At 35.5% G+C, this 23,390-nt stretch overlaps 1 long non-coding RNA gene across 1 annotated transcript in view; it reads left to right on the top strand.

Annotated features, from left to right (window-relative positions):
- LOC104656316 overlaps positions 1-23,390 on the top strand; it is a 28,640-nt gene that overhangs the window by 2,382 nt on the left and 2,868 nt on the right. Inside the window, exon 2 of the long non-coding RNA XR_747109.2 lies at positions 4,147-4,259. This is a non-coding gene — a long non-coding RNA (uncharacterized LOC104656316). The remainder of the gene's footprint in view (positions 1-4,146; positions 4,260-23,390) is intronic.

Below are 23,390 nucleotides of genomic sequence, written 5' to 3' on the forward strand. Positions count from 1 at the left end.
TGAGTTTACATGAATGTTCTTATATTTTTCTGTGCATTCAAATCCTTTGAAATAGAATCATTTAATACTAGAATCAGGATTTTACTTGCATTAGTTATAACTCATGCGGTGCTTATTTAGAAGAGTTCAATAATGTGGTGGACATTACAATAGGGTTCTTAAGTTTAATATAATTAGTTGTAATTTCTGTAGATATTAATTGGAAAGTTAAGCAAATAAACAGCATCCATCAAACAAGTATTTTTCTTTAGGATACTGAAAAATTAACCAACAGTGCTAATTTCAATGTTTTAGTTCACAGTTTTATACTTGAGAGGACAAATGCCTGAAAGACAGTGTAGTGTTTCCCGTGGATTTGCATTTCAGCCCAATGTTCCAGAAGAATCCAAATGTTTGAATTTACAACTAATTAAAACTACATTTTTTAAAAATTATGTTTGGTGAAACCAAACAATAAAGATTCTGCTGTGAAAAGTTACAAAACACAGGAAGTTATTATTTTGGGGTTTCTCTACAATAGGAACCAACACTATTGATGCCACCTTGGGGTTTAAAAATTTTTGTTAAACTCACCCTAGACATGTGCCCCTTCAATCTAAAGCGAGTCTCTCTTTCTCCCTCTCTCACACACACAATCTACCAACTTTATGTTCCAGTAGAAGAAGCTATTCAGATCTTTTAGCTAGGAGTTTCTCTTTTTTTCTGTCTAAAATGAGGGAAAAGATGTCTTTAAACTTTCATATTAAAATCTGGTTGCAGCAGGTGCAGTGTTTGAAAGTTCTAGAGCCCCTTCGCCACTCTTCTGTACAGCGTGATGACAAGAGGGCATTTACAAAACAGCCCAAAGGAAAAGCTGACATAGCTTTTTAGATTATATCTCATTCTTCTTTTTCTTTTCTGTACAGCCTTTCTTTTAAAGCACAGTTGAATCCCTAAATACCCCACTACTTTGCATTGTTAGGTCACCTCTTAGGTTAGCCCGAGAAAGCCTGAGAAAAGTTCCACAGGAAAGATGCACTATTTAACGGAATTCAATCTCTCCCAATAGATTTGAATCGCTAACATAAATGTATGAATGTAGATTATATCTCTGTAATGAGGCCTGAATCATTCTCAGTTACTTCAAAGGACTGAAATTCTACCTTCCTTTTTTAGCTGCAATAATCAGGTCTTAATGGGTTCCTTTATTAATTGTTTCTTTGCTAGGATTGAAAAGGACAGTACAAGCTTCAGATTAGAGTGGTACCTACTAATTCTCAAAGGCTGTTTTTCTCTTTTATCCAACCTCAGGAAGGCATACTTTATTTCTATGCCCTAAACATATCTACTACTATTAGGCTAGCTCTGTATTGACAGAAATAGATGCAGTCCTTTTGTTACATGTGATGTCTTGAGAAATGATTGAGGCTTTTTAAAATGAGACCATGGCTGCAGCCATTGAAGAATCCTAAAACCTGGCTCTTCAACCTCAGAGAAGCAATCAGTGTACGTACTAGCAGATCCTTCAGTAGTAGCTATTCTATTTTAGCAGTTTACATTTTACATATGTATTGCCTGGATTCTTTATGTTGCTCAGCACTGCCTGTGGTTCAGTTATAAGATGTGTGCCCTATTATGAATGATGTTATTGGCAGTGTCAGTACGCTGCTTCAAATAATGCTAAGTCAGGTCAAAAGTCAGCCAGGTTGTTCAAAAATTCAGACATGTGGAGGCCTAATTTTTTCAGCCTGTGGTGCAGGCCTTCTGAGTATGTGTCGCAGCCCATTTTTCCCTCCTGGACACAGATCATGCCAGTTTTAAGGCATTGTTAGGACTTGTGCACTTCCCAGGCTGCAGCTAGAAATGATGCTCATAATCACTCACATTTGGGTGAATGAAGGAGTGATACCTTATTGTTTTTAAACGAGGAGCTTCAATTGAACAGAAAAGCAGTGTTATCCCACAGATAGTAGCATGCAGTGCTTCAGAGCCAGTGGGAATCTTAGCTATAACTGAATCCAACACATGCATTTTATAGATGAATAAGTTGATTCCCAGGTCACTCCATGGTAGACCAGAATTTGGAACTCCTGTGATGGACCTTAGGCTACTACCCTAATTTTTGCAACGTCTGTCCTGTTTATGTTCTTTTTCTTCCTTCCTACTCCCCTTCTTACCATTGACCACTCATTATTCTAATGTCTAAGATGGCAGAGTAGAAATGATAAAAAGGGTTAGGGATTTAGTTATGGAAAATCAATTACATCTTTGCTGCAATAGATAAACCAGGGAAAAGTAATAAAGTGTTGAATTATTAAATAACAGCTGGTTAGCCAAAATAAATATTGATATATGCTTGGCAAAGGGGGATATTTTATCAACGCTTCCGAGATGAACACAATAAAAAATCAATGAATACCCCATATTTTCAGGAAAGCCAATTTTTTAAATAGAATCTGAATTTATAAGTTCACCTCTAGAAAACTGATGAGACTTTCTAGAAAAGTAGATTTATAATTTGATCTGGGTTTCTGTGTTCTAATATTAATTTCCCATAAAGTATTGTGATATTTCAAAGCATAGGTTGCTTAAACAATTTTTTTTTCAAAGTTTGAAACCAAGGTTAATTTTCTGTTCCCTCACTTTCAAACAGACTTAATGATCTGTTATTAGGAAGGAAATATGGCCAAGATGATAAAAATGATCTTTTGAAACAAAAAAAGAATTCTGTATAAGATTGTTTAAAACATACAATAAATCACCACAAATTCCTGGAACTGAACTTTGCATCTTGGCAGTAAACACAACAAACATATTTTCACAAAGCTGCTGTTTGTCCCCTCCCAGCTGATGGTAAACAGAACCTTCCCTTGACAAAGCTGTGAAGTCTTTGAAGAGTTTTGTTTGTTTTCTGTGTTCCCAGCTGTCCTTTTGTGGATCTGTGCCTCCTTCTACTTCAGGCCCTCTAGGCATCTTAGTCCTATTACCTATGGCAAAATTGTAAACATTCTGATATTAGTCATTCATGTTTGTGAATTAATTGGCAGATTATAATATTTTCTTTAAAGTTGTGATGTTGTGCCAACAGACATTTAACTGGTTTTTATTCAATTAATGTTTATTGAGTGCTTACTATATGCTAGGTAAGCATTGTGAATGGTGCAAGGTTTTTTCCAATAAATATGGCAGAGAAACTTACCCCATAAAGAACGTGCATACATGATTAAATACATGAATTTAGGCAGTTTATCATTAATGATGGGCAAAATATGGTTATCTTAGGACTCAGAAACCAGGTATTGGAAAGAGAGATATTGAAAAAGAAAGAAGAACCCCTGAAAATTATTTTTGATTTTCCTTTTCTCTACAAGAGCTAAGGGAAAATGTGACCTCTATTTATGGCTTCATGAACGATTAAGACTTGATTTTTCCCTGTTTTATGTCCCTGGCACAATCCTTTTTTCTAGATTTTTCTTACTGTGTGGAGATTTTGGTTGCATCCTTTGTGTCAACCCAACCTGACCTCCTTTCCTTTACTCCTGCTCCCAGACTCCTAGAAGCATATTTCTTGCTTTCTAGCTTATTGTTTTAATTACTTCCCAATAAAATTTCCCTAATCCTTTTACCGTCCTCTGTGCCTCTTATTATGAAATATAATTTGACCTGATATCTGTTCTATTTGAAAAATTTTGCCTCTGTTAAGCAAATTTTGACAAAAAGAAAGTATTTTCTATGAATTAGTATTAGCAGAAAATGTATTGTGTTGGGGGCAATGCAATATTTGCTATACTGGATTTCCTTCGATTGGCCCCCAGATCCATTCTTTCCCCTTCTCTGCTCAGCTCTGTGCTGACATTTGTGAATCACCAGTCCTTTTTAAATAGAAGACTTGGAGTTTGTTTTGTCAATGGGAGAATGGAGTCCTTAGATCAGCACACAGAAGGTGAGAGAACTCTGGATATTTCCTCCACTCCTCTTTTATGTTTCAGTGACACATTTCTGGCAGTGGCTGCATCCCTTCTTACTGGATGACCCCTCCTCCAGGACTCTGGCTATCACTGACATCCCTAAAATAATACTTCCTCTCCATCTTCTTTAAGCTCAAGAACTGGCAGCAGTTCCTGTCTATTACTTGCCTATCATCATTATCCCTTGTTTCTTTCACAGTGCCTACACTTTTGTAACTGGTTACTTCATTAAAGCCTCTTCACTTAAATCAGCTGGAAAGAATTCTGTCCTAGTCAGGACACTTACTTCAAACGGTAGTACATACCATCACAGTAAGTAACCAGTTCATAAAATGTGTTTTTTTTGGATATCTAAGATAACAGGGAAGTGCAACTTACTACAAAGCAGGTTGTGAAGCATCTGATGCTTGTGTGATAATGTACAGGATTCCTTGAACCATACAAAAGGTAATGCTGCATGACATTTGCCCTCTAGAAATTTATAATCTAATATTGAATTTTGATTGATAATTGCAGAGTTTTTTATATAATTGCAGAGATTTTGAGGTCTAAAGTCAACGAGTAATTTATTTTGATTGCTGATTGTTCAATAAAATACATTATATAAATGACTTCAGAAAAGGAATCCAACCAAGTAGAAATTATGTTCATAAATGACATACATTTATGGAAAACTGTAAAGTTCTAAATTAAAATCAGCTTTTTTCTTTTTAGTTTGAATATTTCCTAATATTAATCTTTACTAATCTTTAAAAACATTAATGTTTTTATAAGGAAACATGTTATACTGATGTTTGTTAATAGTCTGGTGTATAAAAGAATGAGGGAAATTAATATTATTTTCTAGCCCACTGAGAGGTATTGTTTGAACATTTTCTTTTCAACTAAAGACAGATCTTTAAAAATGAAGAAATATGCAGCCCTCAATGGTACAGCTAGGTGCTAAATCTAGGTAGAGCACCAAAAACCCCAAAATGAAATACATAGGCAGATAATTTTGTGTATTGCTCACTATCTAGACAGTTTCACAAATTTCATAAACAAATGACTTCTTATAGAAATCAATATAGGCTAGAGTCTACGAAGCCCAGATCAGGGCTTAGTCTTTCATCCTCTTATCATATAACCCTGACAAATTATAGAATTTTATACCTTTATAACTGGAAAATACTTTAACCCTCTTAGTTCTACTGCCCTTACTGTACAGGTGAAAAAAAAAAGAGATCTGGGAACATGAAGTGAGCTGCCTAGAATGACAGGGCCGATAGTGACAAGCTGCTTCCTGTGCACTAAACTAGTGAATGGCAAGACTTCAACCTTACATACTTACCGATATAATGTACTTCCAAGAATAACAGTGGCCCCTTCTGAGGCTGTGGGGCAAGACAGGAGAGAGGGAACATTTCAGAATCTGTGCGGCATTTGGCACGTGATGCTTGGAAAATTCTCATGGTGTACTGCAATGTTTGCCTTTGGAAGATTCTGTCCTTGTGGTTGAAAACATTCTGGACTATCCCTAAATTAGGACAGCATTTTGATATATCTCTTGAATCTTAGCTAGGGGTGAAGGAGACTGCTTTCAGGTTAATGGTTCAACAGTAGGCCCTTTTCAAATTCATTTCTCCTTAAAAATCTATAATGTCTCCTTCTTTCCTGTATGCTAAGTCTAAATTCTGGCTTTCATATTCTTATTGTAGTGATATGGTTTGGCTGTGTCCCCACTGAAATCTCATCTTGAATTCTCACATGTGAGAGGGACCCAGTGGGAGGTAATTGAATCATGGGGGCAAGTCTTTCCTGTGCTGTTCTCGTTATCGTGATAAGTCTCACAAGATCTGATAGTCTTAAAAAGAGGAATTTCCCTGCACAGACTCTCTTTCTTTGCCTGCCGCCATCCATGTGAGATGTGACTTGCTCCTCCTTGCCCTCTGCCATGAGTCTGAGGCCCTCCCCAGCCATGTGAAACTATAAGTCCTATTGAACCTCTTTCTTCTGTAAATTGCCCAGTCTAGGTTATGTGTTTATCAGCAGCATGAAGACAGACTAATACCTTCAGTTATCAGCAAAAGTTTGGCTATTTTAATTTGATACTTTAATTCTATTGGCAGAGGGAGAAAGAACTCAGAAATATTTCTTTGGCCAACTTGTGAGAAAGAAACATTCTTTTGCTTTACACCACTGAAACCATGTTCATTTGTGGGTGAATTAAGGTAGAGTCTTCCTACCTTATAGCACTAGATAGTAACGCTTATTTACTTAGCTGGTATATTTTCAGTGTTTTGCCTATACTTGCTGTTTTATATCTTTGTTTCCTAAAAATAGGAACATATATATAAATATATAATTTCCTACAATATATATGAGAAATATTTTAATCATTTATTTTCTACAATTTGAAACTTAGTTGTGGGAAATCACCCAACTCATTCCTGTCATCTTATGAACACACACACACACCCCTTCAAGGACCTCTTATTAGACATCTAGTCTTGTTCTGAATTTGAAAAATAAAGCTTGTCAGATCATTAGGAATAGATTGAAAAAATAATAAAATGCTTAAAAACTTACATATACAATTTTGGCACAGTTCAATATCTATAACAGATAAATGTTATTTATATTAATTATTGCTGGATTCTGTTTTACAGCTCAGCTTCTAGACTGACAGAAATAATGCTAGTGAAAGAATAGCATAGTAGAACAATAAAAGTAATCCATTGTAACTGGAAGGCAATTATGAGCATTTGATTCATCAAAGAAATTTAAGTGTTGTATGATTAGATGTGTAAGTTATTTGCCCTCCAGTCTGACAAGATAGGGGAAAATGTAGAAAGGAACATGGACTTTAGATACATAAGTCCACATCCAGGCAAGTGAAGTAACTTGCCCAAGTGGCAAAGCCAGCATTAATTTCCATTTTCTGACACAATCCTCTGCCTAGAAAAGCCCTGGGCACCCAGATTCAGTACTTTGAATCTCAGAAATGCCAGTTGGCAAAGTCTGGGGGACTCCATGTTGAGAGAACCTAAGGAATAGGGACAGTGGTACTTCACATTATGTCTTTTTGTATTTTTCTCTTTCAGGTGCCTGATTTTATTTTTTATTCTAGAAAATTCTTGGTTCTGAAGGTATACTTAAATGAAAGCAATTTCTCTGTTTCATTCCCAAATGTAGAGGTTTGTTCTGCAGAACCACCTGCTCTGTTTGGTTATTGATACTATAACAGTAGCAGTAAAAAGAGCCCTTGTCCTTGACTTGGGACTCTGCTCTGTGTCAAGTTAACCCTTCTTCTTTCTTTTGGGAGCAGAGACCTAACTTCTGGGCTACTTTTCCACCAAGATAAAAAATAATAATGATCATTTTGCCTAGAAACTAAGGCTGGATAGTTCACATACATTCTACATAATTAGTGGAGTAAAAAACTTTTCAAGCTAGTTGAGGATGTTCCCTGAGAGCATCTGAAGCTTACTTTAGTGAAGATTCTTAAAATGACATCAAGGGGACTATGAAGAAAAAAAAATCCCTATTTACTCATTGCTTAAGAGTTAGAATTTAGCTGACAAACTCTGCTGCCATTCTCACCCCTGTTTTGGTATTTTGAGTGTGTCGGTTGAATTTTAGCTACTGAATTTTTAAAATAAGTAAAACTTTAAAGTAGTAAAATGAGTCTTAACCTAAAGACAGGATCTCCTATTATCAAAGTCCAAAATGAAATTGTTTCTTAGGTTAAAAAAATTATAACTAAGCAAAGCCAGGGAAAAAAGTGACTAGTTTATCTTTTGGTAAATAAGCAAGGGAAATGAAACACAAACAGCAAGGAAACCACATTTTTGGTAAAGCTAGAAACCTCAGCTTCAGAGTTTTCTTTTTTTTAAATAAACCAACTTTTAGATTTAACAACATAAAGTATAATTTGTTTTGGTACTTAGGAACATTTTATTGATAAACGGTATCCTTTTAGGCCTACTGAAAATACACAGTTGTACCCACATGACAGCATATAAAGGTTTTATGAAGAAATTAAATACTATATAAAGTTTGGGGAGCCAATTTCATTTTCATCATTTTTCTGTCTCAAAACTATTTGCTTCTGTCATTTGGAGGAAAGCTTGTCTCCTGGTTGAATTGTCTTTCTTACAAAATGAATTTTTCAAAGCTACCCGACTGAGGAAGGGTGAATGACCATTAGGAAAAATTAAACATTTATAGATGATGTGATGTTGGTGGAAAGGAAAGAGAAAGCTGTGTACCCCAATTTCCATTAGGAAAGAGCAGAAGCTGGAAACAGAACATTACGTTAAGAGAGGAGGAGGGGAAGGTGGAATGTTTTGTCATAGCGCTGCTCCCTACAAGGGACTAGTGAAGGGAGGGGTGCAGAGAGCCCTCCTGCGGCATGCAAATGGAAGGGACTTTGATCCAGATCTCTGCTTTTGGTCAAAGCATCTCAAGACTAACAGCCAGGGCCCAATCACTTCCCTCTGTGGTGGAGACAAGTGGATGAGGCACTGTCCTCAATTTCAGGAGTGTGTGAGGTTCCTGTAAAGAAATTACACATGCACACGTATGTTTATTGCAGCACTATTCACAATAGCAAAGACTTGGAATCAACCCAAATGTCCATCTGTGACAGACTGGATTAAGAAAATGTGGCACATATACACCATGGAATACTATGCAGCCATAAAAAAGGATGAGTTTGCGTCCTTTGTAGGGACATGGATGCAGCTGGAAACCATCTTTCTTAGCAAACTATCACAAGAACAGAAAACCAAACACCGCATGTTCTCACTCATAGGTGGGAACTGAACAATGAGATCACTTGGACTCGGGAAGGGGAACATCACACACCGGGGCCTATCATGGGGAGGGGGGAGGGGGGAGGGATTGCATTGGGAAGTTATACATGATATAAATGATGAATTGATGGGTGCTGACAAGTTGATGGGTGCAGCACACCAACATGGCACAAATATACATATGTAACAAACCTGCACGTTATGCACATGTACCCTAGAACTTAAAGTATAAAAAAAAAAAAAAAAAATGAAAGAAATAACTAGTAGTAACTACATTTGTCTTGTCTTTTAATAACATTACTAATGGCAATTTGATAAATATGACATTGAAGAATTAACTCTACAACTGATTGAATAGGTATATTGAATAACGATACTTAGTGAATTATGAATTATATGAACATGACTTCTATGGATCTGATGCATCTGAGAGTTTATGCAGCAAAAATCATGCCCACTTTAATGCTCATATACTTATTTTATGGCTAAATGAATTTAATGTTTTCAGGCTCAATTAAACCAAGCAGTGATGCTGTAGTAAAATCACGGCAAATTTGAAAATCACAGTATTATATCCTACTCGCATGTATTCATGTTTCACAGGTTTTAAATACTTAGATAAAACAAAAGCTTTTTTTAAAACTTCTTAAAATTTACAACATTGATATTGTTTCATATAGATTCAAGTGGAATGAAATTATATAGAGTCTAATGAAATCTGGTCTATCATATTTAAAAAAATTAATTTCAACTAAATGAAAAGAGAGCAACAGTATCTTTCTACATGAGCTTGTATTTGTAAAGATTCATTGAAGACAAACATTACATTTCTAAAGTAGAATTTTTTTTTTATGTTTCAGATAGGCAGGACGTCCTAAACTCACACATGTTGGAAACTGTCAACTTTTTATATCTAAGCTTGTAAAGTACGTAAAATATATTATATCCTGAAACTTACAACACTTTATTAAATAATTTTAAATTTGCAAAAAAAAAAAAAAAACAAAAAGAAAGAAATTGTAGGCTTACGAACCTGACAGAAGGGAGCGGGTACTTTGAGCACATTTTCCAAAAGTGACGCTATTTAAGACCCTGATATGCTTTGGCTGTGACCCCACCCAAATCTTGAATTTTACCATAATTCCCACTGTCATGAGACTGACCTGGTGGGAGGTGATTGAATCATGAGGGCAGGTTTTTCCTATGCTGTTCTTGTAATAGTGAATTAGTCTTATGAGTTCTGATGGTTTTATAAAGGGGAGTTCCCCTGCACATGCTCTCTCTTGCCTGCCACCATGCAAGATGTGACTTTACTCCTCCTTTGCCTTCTGCCATGATTGTGAGGCCTCTCCAGCCATGTGGAACTGTAAGTCCAATAAACCTCCTTCCTTTATAAATTACTCAGTCTCAGGTATGTCTTTATAAGCAGTGTGAGAACAGATTAATACAGACCCCTTACCTAAATTAATCTCTTTTTTATAATGTTTTATTTCTAGCACTATTGTATAGATACTAAAGTTAGTACAAGTAACATGATTTTATTTGGGAATGAGTCTTCAACTAGTAGATTTTTAAATGATTTTTTGTGATAAAATGACCTAAAATACATAAAGTATGGAAGTAATATGTTTTGAATTGAACAAAATCTTGAAACAAATCAGTGTTTTCCTCAGTAGACGTGTGTGCTGTGTGCTGTTGAATATTATTCTAGATTTATTCTCCAACAAAGTGTATTTCCTGGAACTGTTTCCTATAGGAAAATATACAGTTTCTTAGCTTTCACTTAGACTTTCACATTGCTGAAGAATGTCAGGTCTATTGAGGATGAAAGGGAGATATGGAATGATGACATGATATGGAATGAGATATGGAATAATGCCTGATAACTTGTGCTTTAACAAATTATATTAATAGTATCTTCTGTCCCATAGGGAGGAAAGAATAATTCAAAATACTTGTCAGGTTTTCATAGTTTATTATATTTTCAGATGAATGAGAAAAGAGGTAAAGGGTGCTCAACCAAAAAGTTAGGAAATCTACATTGTATTTCTGGTTCTGACACTCATAATTTTGTGTCTTAGGGATAATACTTAGGCAAGGGGATAGAGACCTTTTGACTCTAAAATTTTCTAACCTATGAGACCCAGAATAATGATGTTTGTATTATACTAGCACCACTTAACTTTTCCGATATTGTCTAGTTAATTAATGACAGAATCTTTAGAAGCCCCAACTTTCTAATATTCTTTTTACAATATCAATATTTTACAGCAAAAGGTAAAATTTTGTTGTTTTTTTTTTGGAAAAAAAGATAATGAGTAATATAGTGAGAAAATGCAAATGTTGATAAAAGGGAACTCTGATTAAATTGATTTTTTAAGTCTTACACAAGTTTCTATAAAAAGGTGTTGCATAAATGTAGGTATTTTATGATGGGAAGGGATTGGAAGTCAAACCATGATGAGATGATACTACTCTGTTTGTTTACATGTTTAATATTTGACAGTCCTTAATTGCACTGATGTTTTAGGCAGTTGGATGTTTTTAGCTAAAAGGAATTAATTGCCAAGAAACTATCAAAAACTGCATTAATGAACAGAAAAATGATATAATTTCTAGGAATTTATCCCAAGAAAAAAGTCCTTGGTCTTCTCTTCATCTGAAAAAATGACTTAATTTTTAATATGAATCACACTCTTGAACTAACTGGATCTAATTACTGCCTATTTTGGTCCTTTCCTCTTCTAGGAATACTTCCGTAAACAGAGAAGTTTATCATTAAATAATTGCTTTTATCATCAACTAATGATATACTTTTGTGATGGTTAATTTCATGTGTCAAATTGACTAGGCCATGAAGTGCCCAGATAATTTAGTCAAACATTATTCTCAGTGTGCCTTCGAGGGTGTTTGCAGATCAGATTAATATTTAAATCAGTAGACTGAGTAAAGCAGATTGCCCCCTCTAACGTGGGTGGGCCTCATTCAATCAGTTGAAGGCCTGAATAGAATAAAAATGCTCACCACCCCCCCCTTAAATAAGAGGGAAGTACTCCTTCCTAACTGGATAAACTGGGACGTCAACCTTTTTCTGGCCAGGCATGGTGGCTCATGCCTGTAATCCCAGTGCTTTGGGAGACCGAGGCTGGTGGATCACTTGAGGTCAGGAGTTCAAGATCAGCCTCTCTACCCCATCTCTACTAAAAATACAAAAACTAGCCAGGTATGGTGGTGCCCACCTGTAATTCCAGCTTCTCAAGAGGCTGAGGCATGAGAATCACTTGAACCCAGGAGGCAGAGGCTGCAGTGAGCAGAGATCACAGTCACTGCACCCCAGCCTGGGTGATAAAGTGAGACTCTGAAAAAAAAAAAAATTCTTGCCTTCAGACTCAAGCTGGAAAAGCAATTCTTCTTAGGTCTCAAGCCATGGCCATTCAGAATGAAACTTATGCCATGAGCTCTATGAGCTCTCAGGACTTCAAACTCTGATTGAAATGACACCATTGGTTCTCCTGGGTCTTGAGCTTTCTGACTATAGATCTTGGAACTTCTCAGCCTCCATAATCCTGTGAGCCAATATATAGCTGTATTATAAGACAATAAATAAATTTATAGCTATATATATATGAATAGGATATATATATATCCAATTCATGCTATTTCTCTGGAGAACTCTGACACAACTTTATTTGCTTTTCCCCCCCAAGAAAACTTACTGTAGACTTTTTACAAAATCTTAACCTATTCTTTTTCCATATTTTTGTCAATAATGATTATATGCTAATCTATACACCTTAGAATATTCTCCTTCCTTTTAAACTATGCTTATAGTGTCTATATCCTGAATTTTAACCAATACTGATCTCATTCATATTTAGGTGGCTTTGCAGTTAGATGGAAATAAAGCTGGTTTTCATTTTTTGAATTTCCCAATTCTATTTTTAAAAAATTGCATAGTAATTATTTTTAACAGTACCAAATTGTACAATTTTGGGGCCCATGATTCTTGTGTTAGTCTATATGAAAATTGTCTTTTGGAATTTTGCAATGCAGAGCTTTATGTAGAAGATACTGCTGGCTGCCTATCCAAGAAGTACAATCAGCTTTTTCCTTTATGACAGACTCTCTAATTTATTTGTTGAACCAACTCTCCTCCTAAAGGCCATATAACTCACTAAACCAAAAGTAGTATACCATTGTTTTTACTGGTAATTGGACTTAGGATGGACATGTGACATAGTTCTGTCATAGGGGAAGGCTTCTGGCAACCTTACTGATAAATAAAAAGAGATGTCTCTTTTATTCTGCCAGGCATTGCCATACATAGATACAGTTCCTGGAATTATGACAGCATTTGTGACTATGAAGGGAGACGTGGAACTGGGCATAGGTCAATGCAATTAGGTATCTGAAGAACAGGGTGAAAAAGATTTTTAAAACATAAAAAGAAACTCTGGGACCTATAGCACAATGGCGTCCCAAAAGAGAGAAGGCAGAGCATGTAGCACACACAAAAAAGAGAGTAAATAGTGGCCCAAATTTCTCCAGGTAGGTGAAAGATACAAATTTATAGATTTAGAAAAGTTCAGTGACTCCCAGCTTACATGATAACTGCCCCATATGTCTTAAAGAAATTGAATTTGTTTAAGAATATTTTACCACAAAAGAAAACAGGCCTAGATGGTGTACCTGATGAATCCTAAGAAACACTGATGAAGAAATAACCTAATATTATACAAAATATTTCATTAAAAGAAGACAACTTGGGCTGAGGCAGGAGAATGGCGTGAACCCAGGAGGAGGAGCTCGCAGTGAGCCAAGATCGCGCCACTGCACTCCACACTGGGCTATAGACCGCGACTCCATGTGGGGGAAAAAAAAAAAAAAAAAAAGAAACAAAACCAACAACAACAACAAAAAAACCCTTGTTATGAGACTAAGAGTAGGTTTAACAAAGACATTGCAAAAAAAAAAAAAAAAAAAAAAAAAAAAAATTAAACACAAATAGCCCTCATAAATATAGACACAAAATAACAAATAAAATATTACCATATGGAATCAAGCAATGTAAAAGCATTTTAAATCTTGAAAAAGTAGAGTTTATTCCAAGAATGTCCATTTGTTTTTAACATTTAGAATAAATCTATATAAATCACCATATTATTAGAGTAAATAGGAAAAGCCAATTTCAATAAATGTGGAGAAAATATTTGGGAAAATCCGGCCCCCATTTATAATAAAATTTATCAGTCAGTTAAAATATAAAGGGATTTTCTGAACCCCATAATGGACATATATAAAAATTTACAGGTAACATTTTATAGTGGTAAAATATTTAATATTTCCCCCAGATATTGGGAATAATGCAAAGATGCAGACAGTCACCACCATTTGTATTCAACATTGTATTGAAGGTCCTAAATACTGAAATAATAAATTTTAATTTTCTTTTTTCTTAATTGACCTAACAGATCATAATTTGTTCAAAATAATAATAGTATTGTATTCAGCTACATCAATAATCATCTTAAACATCAAGGTCTAAATAAACAAATTTAAGGAAATAGATTTTCAGAGTAGATAAAAAAATAAGACCCAACTATATGTTGTCTGAAGAAACTCACTTTATATATAAAGACACATAAAGATTAATAGCAAAGGGATGGAGAAAGATATGTCATACTAAAATTATTTTTTAAAAAGCAGGAGTAGGCCGGGTGCGGTGGCTCACGCCGGTAATCCCAATACTTTGGGAGGCCGAGGTGGCTGGATCACCTGAGGCCGGGGGTTAGAGACCAGCCTGGCCAACACGGTGAAACCCCGTCTCTACTTTAAAAAATACAAAAATTAGCCGGGCTGGTGGCACGCACCTGTAATCCCAGCTACTCGGGAAGCTGAGGCAGGAGAATTGCTTGAACCCGGGAGGTGGAGGTTGCAGTGAGCTGAGATTGCTCCATTGCACCCCAGCCTGTGGGGGGGGGGGGGGAGAGAGAGAGAGAGAGAGAGAGAGAGAGAGAGAGAGAGAGAGAGAGAAAAGAAAGAAAAAAACTGGAGCAGCTATTTTAACTTCAGACAGAGAAGACTTCAGAACAAGGAAAGTTATCAGCGATAAAGACAGACATTACGTAATGATAAAGATATCAGTTCTCCAAGGTGACATAACAATCCTTAATGTATATGCACCTAACACCAGAACATCAAAATACTTGAGGCAAAAACTCATATACTTTTAAGGAAAAATAGATTAATTCATAATTATTGTTGGGGACTTTCACACCCCTCTGTCAGAAATGGACAGATTTAGGAGACAGAAAATCATTAAGTACATAGTTGAACTCAACAACACCATCAGTCAATTGGATGTAATGCACATCTGTAGACTACTTCATCCAAACACAACAAAATACAGAATCTTCTCAATCTCTGAGGGAGCATTCACCAATATTGACCATATTCTGGGCCATAAATTACATGCCCACAAATCTAAAGTAAAAATTGTACAATGTCTGCTTTCAGAATACAGTGGAATTAAATGAGAAGTTAATAACAGAAAGATAGCTGGAAAATTCCAAAATACTTAGAGATTAAACAACAGACTTCTAAATAACATCAAAAAAGAAATCTCAAGAGAATTCAAAAAATATTTTGAACTAAAAAAAGTGAAAACAAAACATCAAAATTTGTAGAATGCTGTAAAACTAGTGCACAGAGAAACACTTATGACACTGAATTGCATATATTTAAAAAAGAAAGAGCTAAAATAAAGTTTCTAAGTGTCAACCTTAGAAAATCATAGTTTTAAAAAGTGCACATGAAATCCAAAGTAAGCAGAAAAAAAGAAATAATAAGAATTAGAGCATAACTCAATGAAATTGAAAGCTGGAAATTAATAGATAAAAGTCAATGAAACCAATAGCTAGTTCTATTAAAAGATCAATAGAATTGATAAAACTCTGGCAGGCTAAGAAAAGAGAGAGAAAATATAAGTGATTAGTATAAGAATGAAAGACAGAACATCATTATAGATCCCATGCATATCAAAACGGTAATAAAAATATTATGAAAAGTTTCTCCTCACAAATTTGACAACCTGGGTAAAATGGACCAATTTCTTGCAAGACACCACCTGACAATCCTCATGCAAGAAGAAACAGATGAGTGGAATTAAGCCTATGTCTATTAAGGAAATTGAACAGATAAATAACAGCCTTCCAAAATAGAGAGCTCAGATGGGTTCATTGATGAAGTCTACCACAACACTTAAGCAATAAATTATACCAATTCTCTACAATCTCTTACATAATATAGAAGCACAGGAAATTCTTCCTAGTTCATTATATGAGGTCAGCATTACCCAACCCAAACCAGATAAAGCCATTACAATGGCTGGACACGGTGACTCACAACGGTAATCCCAACACTTTGGGAGGCCGAGGCGGGTAGATAACATGAAGTCAAGAGTTCGAGACCAGCCTGGTCAACATAGTGAAACCCCCATCTCCGCTAACCTGGGAGGCAGAAGTTGCAGTGAGCTGAGATCATGCCACTGCAAGCCTGGGCAACAGAGCAAGACTCCATTTCAAAAAAAAAAAAAAACAAAAAACAAAAAGACAATTCAAAAAAGGAAAGTACAGACCCATATCACTCAGGAACATAGAAACAAAAATCCTCAAAAAATTTTCAATTAAAAAAATTGAATCCAACACAATAACCAAGTGGGATTCATCTCAGGTATTCAAGGCTGATTGACATACTAAACCAATGTAATCCATCACATCAACAGGCTCAAGAATAAAAATCGGCCGGGCGCGGTGGCTCAAGCCTGTAATCCCAGCACTTTGGGAGGCCGAGACGGGCGGATCACGAGGTCAGGAGATCGAGACCATCCTGGCTAACACGGTGAAACCCCGTCTCTACTAAAAATACAAAAACTAGCCGGGCGAAGTGGCGGGCGCCTGTAGTCCCAGCTACTCGGGAGGCTGAGGCAGGAGAATGGCGTAAACCCGGGAGGCGGAGCTTGCAGTGAGCTGAGATCTGGCCACTGCACTCCAGTCCGGGCGACAGAGCGAGACTCCGCCTCAAAAAAAAAAAAAAAAAAAAAAAAAAGAATAAAAATCACAAGATCATATCAAATTCAACACCTATTTATTAAAAAAGACTATCAGGAAATTAGAAATAGAAACTTTTTCAACTTGTTAAAGAACACACACACATACAAAAGTCCACAGTAACATAATAATTATGAGAAACTTGAAGTTTTCCCACTAAGATTAGATACTACTGCTTTTAAACATCATATTGAAAGTCCTAACTAATGCATAAAGACAAGAAAAGGAAATAAAATATATAAAACTGTCTTTGTAGATAACATGATCATTTATGTAGACAATATGAACGAAATAAACAAAAATACTCCTAAAACTAGTGAGCAATTATAGCAAGCTTGAAGGACACAAAGTTAATATAAAAAAGTCAATCATTTTTAATATACCAGCAATGAACAAGTAGAATTTGAAATTAAAACACAATTTTATTTACATTAGCACCACGAAAATGAAATACCTAGATGTAAATTTAACAAAACATGTATAAGATCTGTATGAGAAAAACTATACAACGCTAATGAAAAATAACAGATAAGAAATAAATTGAGAAAGAGCTCATGTTCATAGATAGGAATACTCAATATTGGCAAGATGGCAGTTATTTCTAACTTGATCTATATACTCAAGGCAATCCCAATAAAAATCTTAGGCAGTTAATTTGTGGATGTTCACAAACTGATTACCACGTTTATATGGAGAAGCAAAAGACCAAGAACAGCCAACAAATTATTAAAGGAGAAGAATATCAGATGACTGATATTACCAAAATTCAATACTTACTATAAAGTTACAGTAATTAAGATAGTTTGGTGTTGGTGAAACAATAGACAAATATGTAAATGAAACAGAATAGCGAGTACAGAAACAAACCCATAAAAATATAGTCAACTGTACTTTGACAGAGGAGTAAAGGCAGTACAGTGGAGAAAAGATAGTCTTTCACTTGCTGGTGAGAATGGGAAATGATACAGTCACTTCGGAAGACAGTTTGGCATTTTTTTATAAAACTAAACATACCATTAGCATTCAATCCAGCAATCATGCTCATTGGTATTTACCCAAATGAATTGCAAAGTTGTGCCTCCGCATGAAAGTTTATAGCAGCTTTATTCATCATTGCCAAAACTTGGAAGCAACCAAGATATACTTCAGTCGATGAATGGATAAATAAACTATGCTACAGTCAGATGAAGAAATATTATTCAGGGCTAAAAAGAAATGAGCTATCAAGCCATGAAAAAACATGGAGGAAATTTAAATGGACATTACTAATTAAGTGAAAACAATCCGAAAGAGCTACAGTTACTATATTATTCCAACTATATGATGTTCCAGAGAAGGCAAAACTGGAAACAGTAAAAAAAATTAGTGGTTGCTGAGAGTTCAAGAGAAGGAAATGATGAATAGGCAGAGGACAGAGGATTTTTAGGACAATGAAACTATCCTATACAATAGTACAATGCACCTGTAATCCTAGCACTTTGAGAGGTCAAGGCGGGCGGATCATGAGGTCAGGAGATCGAGACCATCTTGGCTAACATGGTGAAACCTTGTCTCTACCAAAAATACAAAAAATTAGCCGGGCTGGGTGGCGCATGCCTGTAGTACAGTTATTCGGGAGGCTGAGGCAGGAGAATTGCTTGAAACCCAGGAGGTGGAGCTTGCAGTGAGCTGAGATTGTGCCACTGCACTCCAGCCTGGGCAACAGAACAAGGCTCTGTCTCCAAAAAAAAAAAAAAGAGAGAAAAAAAAAGTACAATAGTGGTTACATGTCAATATACATTCATCCAAACCTACAGAATGTACAAGTCCAAGAGTGAGCCACTATGTAAACTATGAACTTAAGTGATAAGGATGTGTCAATATACATTCTTGCATTGTAACAAATGTACTACTCTGGTATAGTGGCGGTGGTAGTTGTGTTGAGGGGCGGTGGACAGTGTGTGTGGGAACTCTCTGTACTTTCTGCTTAATTTTGCCATGAACCTAAAACTCTTCCAATAGATAAATTTTATTAATTAAAAATTCCCTGACACATACACAAAAATTAACTCAAAATGGACTATGACATAAACATAAAAGCTCAAATCATCAAACTTTTCGAAAAAATGTAATTTTCATGATGTTCATGTAAGCAAAGTTTTCTTAAGTTTCAGAAACAATACCTATAACAATTGAGAAATTATACTTTATCAAGAATTAAAATATGCTTATCAAAATACACAGTTAAGAAAATGAATAGGCAAGCCGCAGGTGGGAAGAAAATTGTATACATACCGCTGGCAAAGAGGAGGTACATGGGATATACAATGATACCCTATAATTCAATAAGCAAAAGACAAATAACCCAATTAAAATGCACAAAAAATTGTACAGACATTTTACAACACAAGATATTTTAAAGGACAGTAAGCATGTAAAAAAGTGTTCAGCATTATCTGGCATCAGGAAAATGTGAATTAAACCTGATGTGTGCAATTTATTTAGAAATGCATATAAAGTGAAGTGGCTGGATTGCTAAATGGGATGATGATGACATAGAGATATATGCAATAAAGCAAGCACAGTAAAATGGATATGATCAAATATAGGTGATGAGTATTAGGATGTTTATTACAAAATTTGTTCCACTAAGTCGTATGTTAAGCTTTTTCCATAAGGATATCTTGGACAATATAAAGACAAGTGAATACAATAATAATTAAACAATAATAAAAATGATTTATAATTATGAATATCTAAACTGATCTAGAATGTGGAAATTATGCATTTTATTTAAAAGCAATAAGTGCTGCATAATAATAACACAGAGAAGACTAGATGGATTTGGGAGGTGCCTGCAATTTTAAATAGGGTTGTTACAGAGTCTTCACTCTGAAAATTATGCCCAAGTTCAGAATTAAAGGAGGTGAGGCAATTAAGTAAGCAGCAATTTGGAGGAAGGTTGTTATAGTTAAGGGTGACAAGTGCAAAGACCCTGAAGTGGACCATATCTAGCACATTTAAGAGAGAACACAGAGGTCAGTTAGCTGGAACAGAATGAGCAAGGTGTAGAGTAACAGGAGATCAGGTCAAAGATCTGGTAAAGAGCTGCAGGTGGACCTGTGGGTTCATGTGTGTAAAGACTTTGGTTTTTACTCTGACAGAAGCACAGAACTATTGCGACTTTTTAGGAAAATAGTGGCATCGTTGGTCTTAGGGTGAAAAGAATTACTCTGATGGCTGAGTTGAGAGTATATTGTAAAAGAACAAAGGTAGAAGCAAAGAGACCATTTTGACAACTAGAGCTGTAATCCAGGAAAATGAGATAGCTGGACTAAAGGTTATAACATTAAAAGGGGTGAAATGTGATTGTATCCTGGTTACATCTTAGAGTATAATCAAACTGATTTGCTGATATGTTGTATGTTCAACATGAGAGAAAGAATAATCGAGGACAGAACCAAGATTTTTTGTCTTGAGAAAGTGGAAATATTGAGTTTGTGTAAGAGACCGAAGAAAAGGGGAGAAGTGCTGGAGTGAAATGCCTTTGAGTCGGCAAGAGAGAATGAAATATGGTGTATAGATGAAGGGATTAGATTTAGGGGAATAAACAGTTGATTTTACCATGGGTGAGAGAACATGGTATATGATATAGATGATATACATATACATACACATATACAAATTTGTCAAGTGGCAAATTTGTCTCAGGTAGCTTGTGAGAGTCTTCCCTTTTGATTGCTTCTTATGTTCTCAGTGAAATAAAAAAACTTGATCATCAACTGAATTTTATTTTTACCTTTTACATTAAAAAATGTACATACTCTTTGACCCAGACGTTCCACTTCTGGGAATCTATCCTTTGGAAATAAAACACTGGCATACAAGGACATAGTACAAAATGTATTAGTGTATCAATGTTTATAGTGACATAGAAAAAGCCTCATATTTAATATTCATCATTCACAGAGAAATAATTTTATACATTTTGGGTCATCCCTATTATTAAAATTTTTTCTCTTATTTGAAAATCCAGTAAATGTATGTGTATTTATCTGGAAGGATGGTCATGTAACATTGTTAAGTGGGCAAGGGAAAGTAAAAAGTATTGTGTGTAATGTTACTGTTTTACATGAACAAAAATAAATCTTATATACATTTCACATGTATGTATAAATATGGGTAAAGATGTTAAGAACAAACAACTAACAATTTAAAATTGGTTAGTTGAGGAAATAGAAATGGAGGATTCGTGCTTTAGATTTAGATTATTTTTCTTTATCTGTACTTGCATTGCTTCAGTTATATTAGGAAACACATATTGCTTTTGAATAAATACTTATCAGAGAAAATTCATTTTTTAATAAAAACATATTCAACTTTTTTGTAAAAAATTTACCTATATACCTGATAATTTTGTGTTGGGAGTATCATTCGATATCGTTATGTTCATATTTAGATTTTGTTTAACCATTAACAGGTACAGCTGAGTTTAACTCCCACTCTATAACTCACCTGTCAAATGCTTTCTGAATGTCTCAAAGATTTTACATCACATTTTAAAAGCTTTGTTATTTCAAATGTCGAATCATATTTATGCCATATTTTCATTAATAATACATTTTATCATAATGCAATTACCATTCCAGTATACCTTATATATTTTCTCAAAATTTGCCTTTCAATCTGATTCATGTTATTATGTCTTATGGTGATGCATGAATTTACACTCTGTTCAGCCATTATAAAATTATGTTACTAGGTCAACTTATCATCATCCCAGATCACTTTTATTACATTTCCTATTTGTATTTTTATTATATCTCTTGGTTTATGGGTTTATTTTGCTTATGATTGAGAAGTAAACTGATTTCCAATTTTTGTTGTAGTTGACTTAAATATTCTCTTATAACCGTTTCAGTAAAATACTATTTTCCTATAAAAGAATACTTAATCATATGATTATGTAAAATGTATTTTTAATGGAACAGAGTTTATATACTGCTATGGTCTGAATATTGGTGTCCCTCAAAATTCATATATTGGAGCTTAATACCCAATGCGATAGTAGTAAGAAGGTGAGCCTTTAGGAAGTGATTAAGGCCTGAGAGCTTCATCCTCATGAATGGGTTAGTACCCCAACTAAAAAGAGGTTTCAAGGGAACTCCCTGTGCCTCTGCTATGTAAGGACTCAGCAACAAGGCACCATCTATTAAGTAATGAGTGAGCCTTCACTAAACACCAGATTTATTGGCATCTTGATTTTGGACTTCGCAGCCTCCAGAAATGTGAGTAATACATTTCTGCTGTTTATAAGTTGCTCAGCCTAAAGTATTTCGTTTTAGCAGCCCAAAAGGAGTGAGACACATATGCAAATTAAAATCACTTCTAACACCACTACAGTTACCAATCTTCTGTCCAGCTTCCCTCTGATACCTTTTACTATTTCATGGAGCTCTGACCCTAAGTTTGCTGCCTTTTTGCTTCCAGCAACCTGTACCTATGACTGCTCAAAAGAGGACCTCCACACAGGGTAACTCTTAACTAATGAAGGTCTAGTGCAACACAAAAATATGAAAGCCAGCTCTCTTGCACTGGGGCAGAATAACTCTGACATACATCCTAGACTGCAGAGAACCCTGGTGGAATCGAGTTGCACCTATCTAGGGCAGGAGGCTTTGCCTGAAATTGCATTCTTTTTTTTTTTTTTTTTTTTATTATACTTTAAGTTCTAGGGTACATGTGCATAACGTGCAGGTTTGTTACATATGTATACTTATGCCATGTTGGTGTGCTGCACCCATCAACTCGTCAGCACCCATCAATTCATCATTTATATCATGTATAACTCCTCAATGCAATCCCTCCCTCCTCCCCCCTCTCCCCTCCCCATGATAGGCCCCAGTGCGTGATGTTCCCCTTCCCGAGTCCAAGTGATCTCATTGTTCAGTTCCCACCTATGAGTGAGAACATGCGGTGTTTGGTTTTCTGTTCTTGTGATAGTTTGCTAAGAATGATGGTTTCCAGCTGCATCCATGTCCCTACAAAGGACGCAAACTCATCCTTTTTTATGGCTGCAAAGTATTCCATGGTGTATATGTGCCACATTTTCTTAATCCAGTCTGTCACAGATGGACATTTGGGTTGATTCCAAGTCTTTGCTATTGTGAATAGTGCCACAATAAACATACGTGTACATGTGTCTTTGTAGTAGAATAATTTATAATCCTTTGGGTATATACCCAGTAGTGGGATGGCTGGGTCATATGGTACATCTAGTTCTAGATCCTTGAGGAATTGCCATACTGTTTTCCATAATGGTTGAACTAGTTTACAATCCCACCAACAGTGTAAAAGTGTTCCTATTTCTCCACATCCTCTCCAACACCTGTTGTTTCCTGACTTCTTAATGATTGCCATTCTAACTGGTGTGAGATGGTATCTCATTGTGGTTTTGATTTGCATTTCTCTGATGGCGAGTGACGATGAGCATTTTTTCATGTGTCTGTTGGCTGTATGAATATCTTCTTTTGAGAAATGTCTGTTCATATCCTTTCCCC

The sequence above is a fragment of the Rhinopithecus roxellana genome, chromosome 3 (assembly GCF_007565055.1).
Source record: "Rhinopithecus roxellana isolate Shanxi Qingling chromosome 3, ASM756505v1, whole genome shotgun sequence".
In the NCBI taxonomy this organism is placed as follows: domain Eukaryota; kingdom Metazoa; phylum Chordata; class Mammalia; order Primates; family Cercopithecidae; genus Rhinopithecus; species Rhinopithecus roxellana.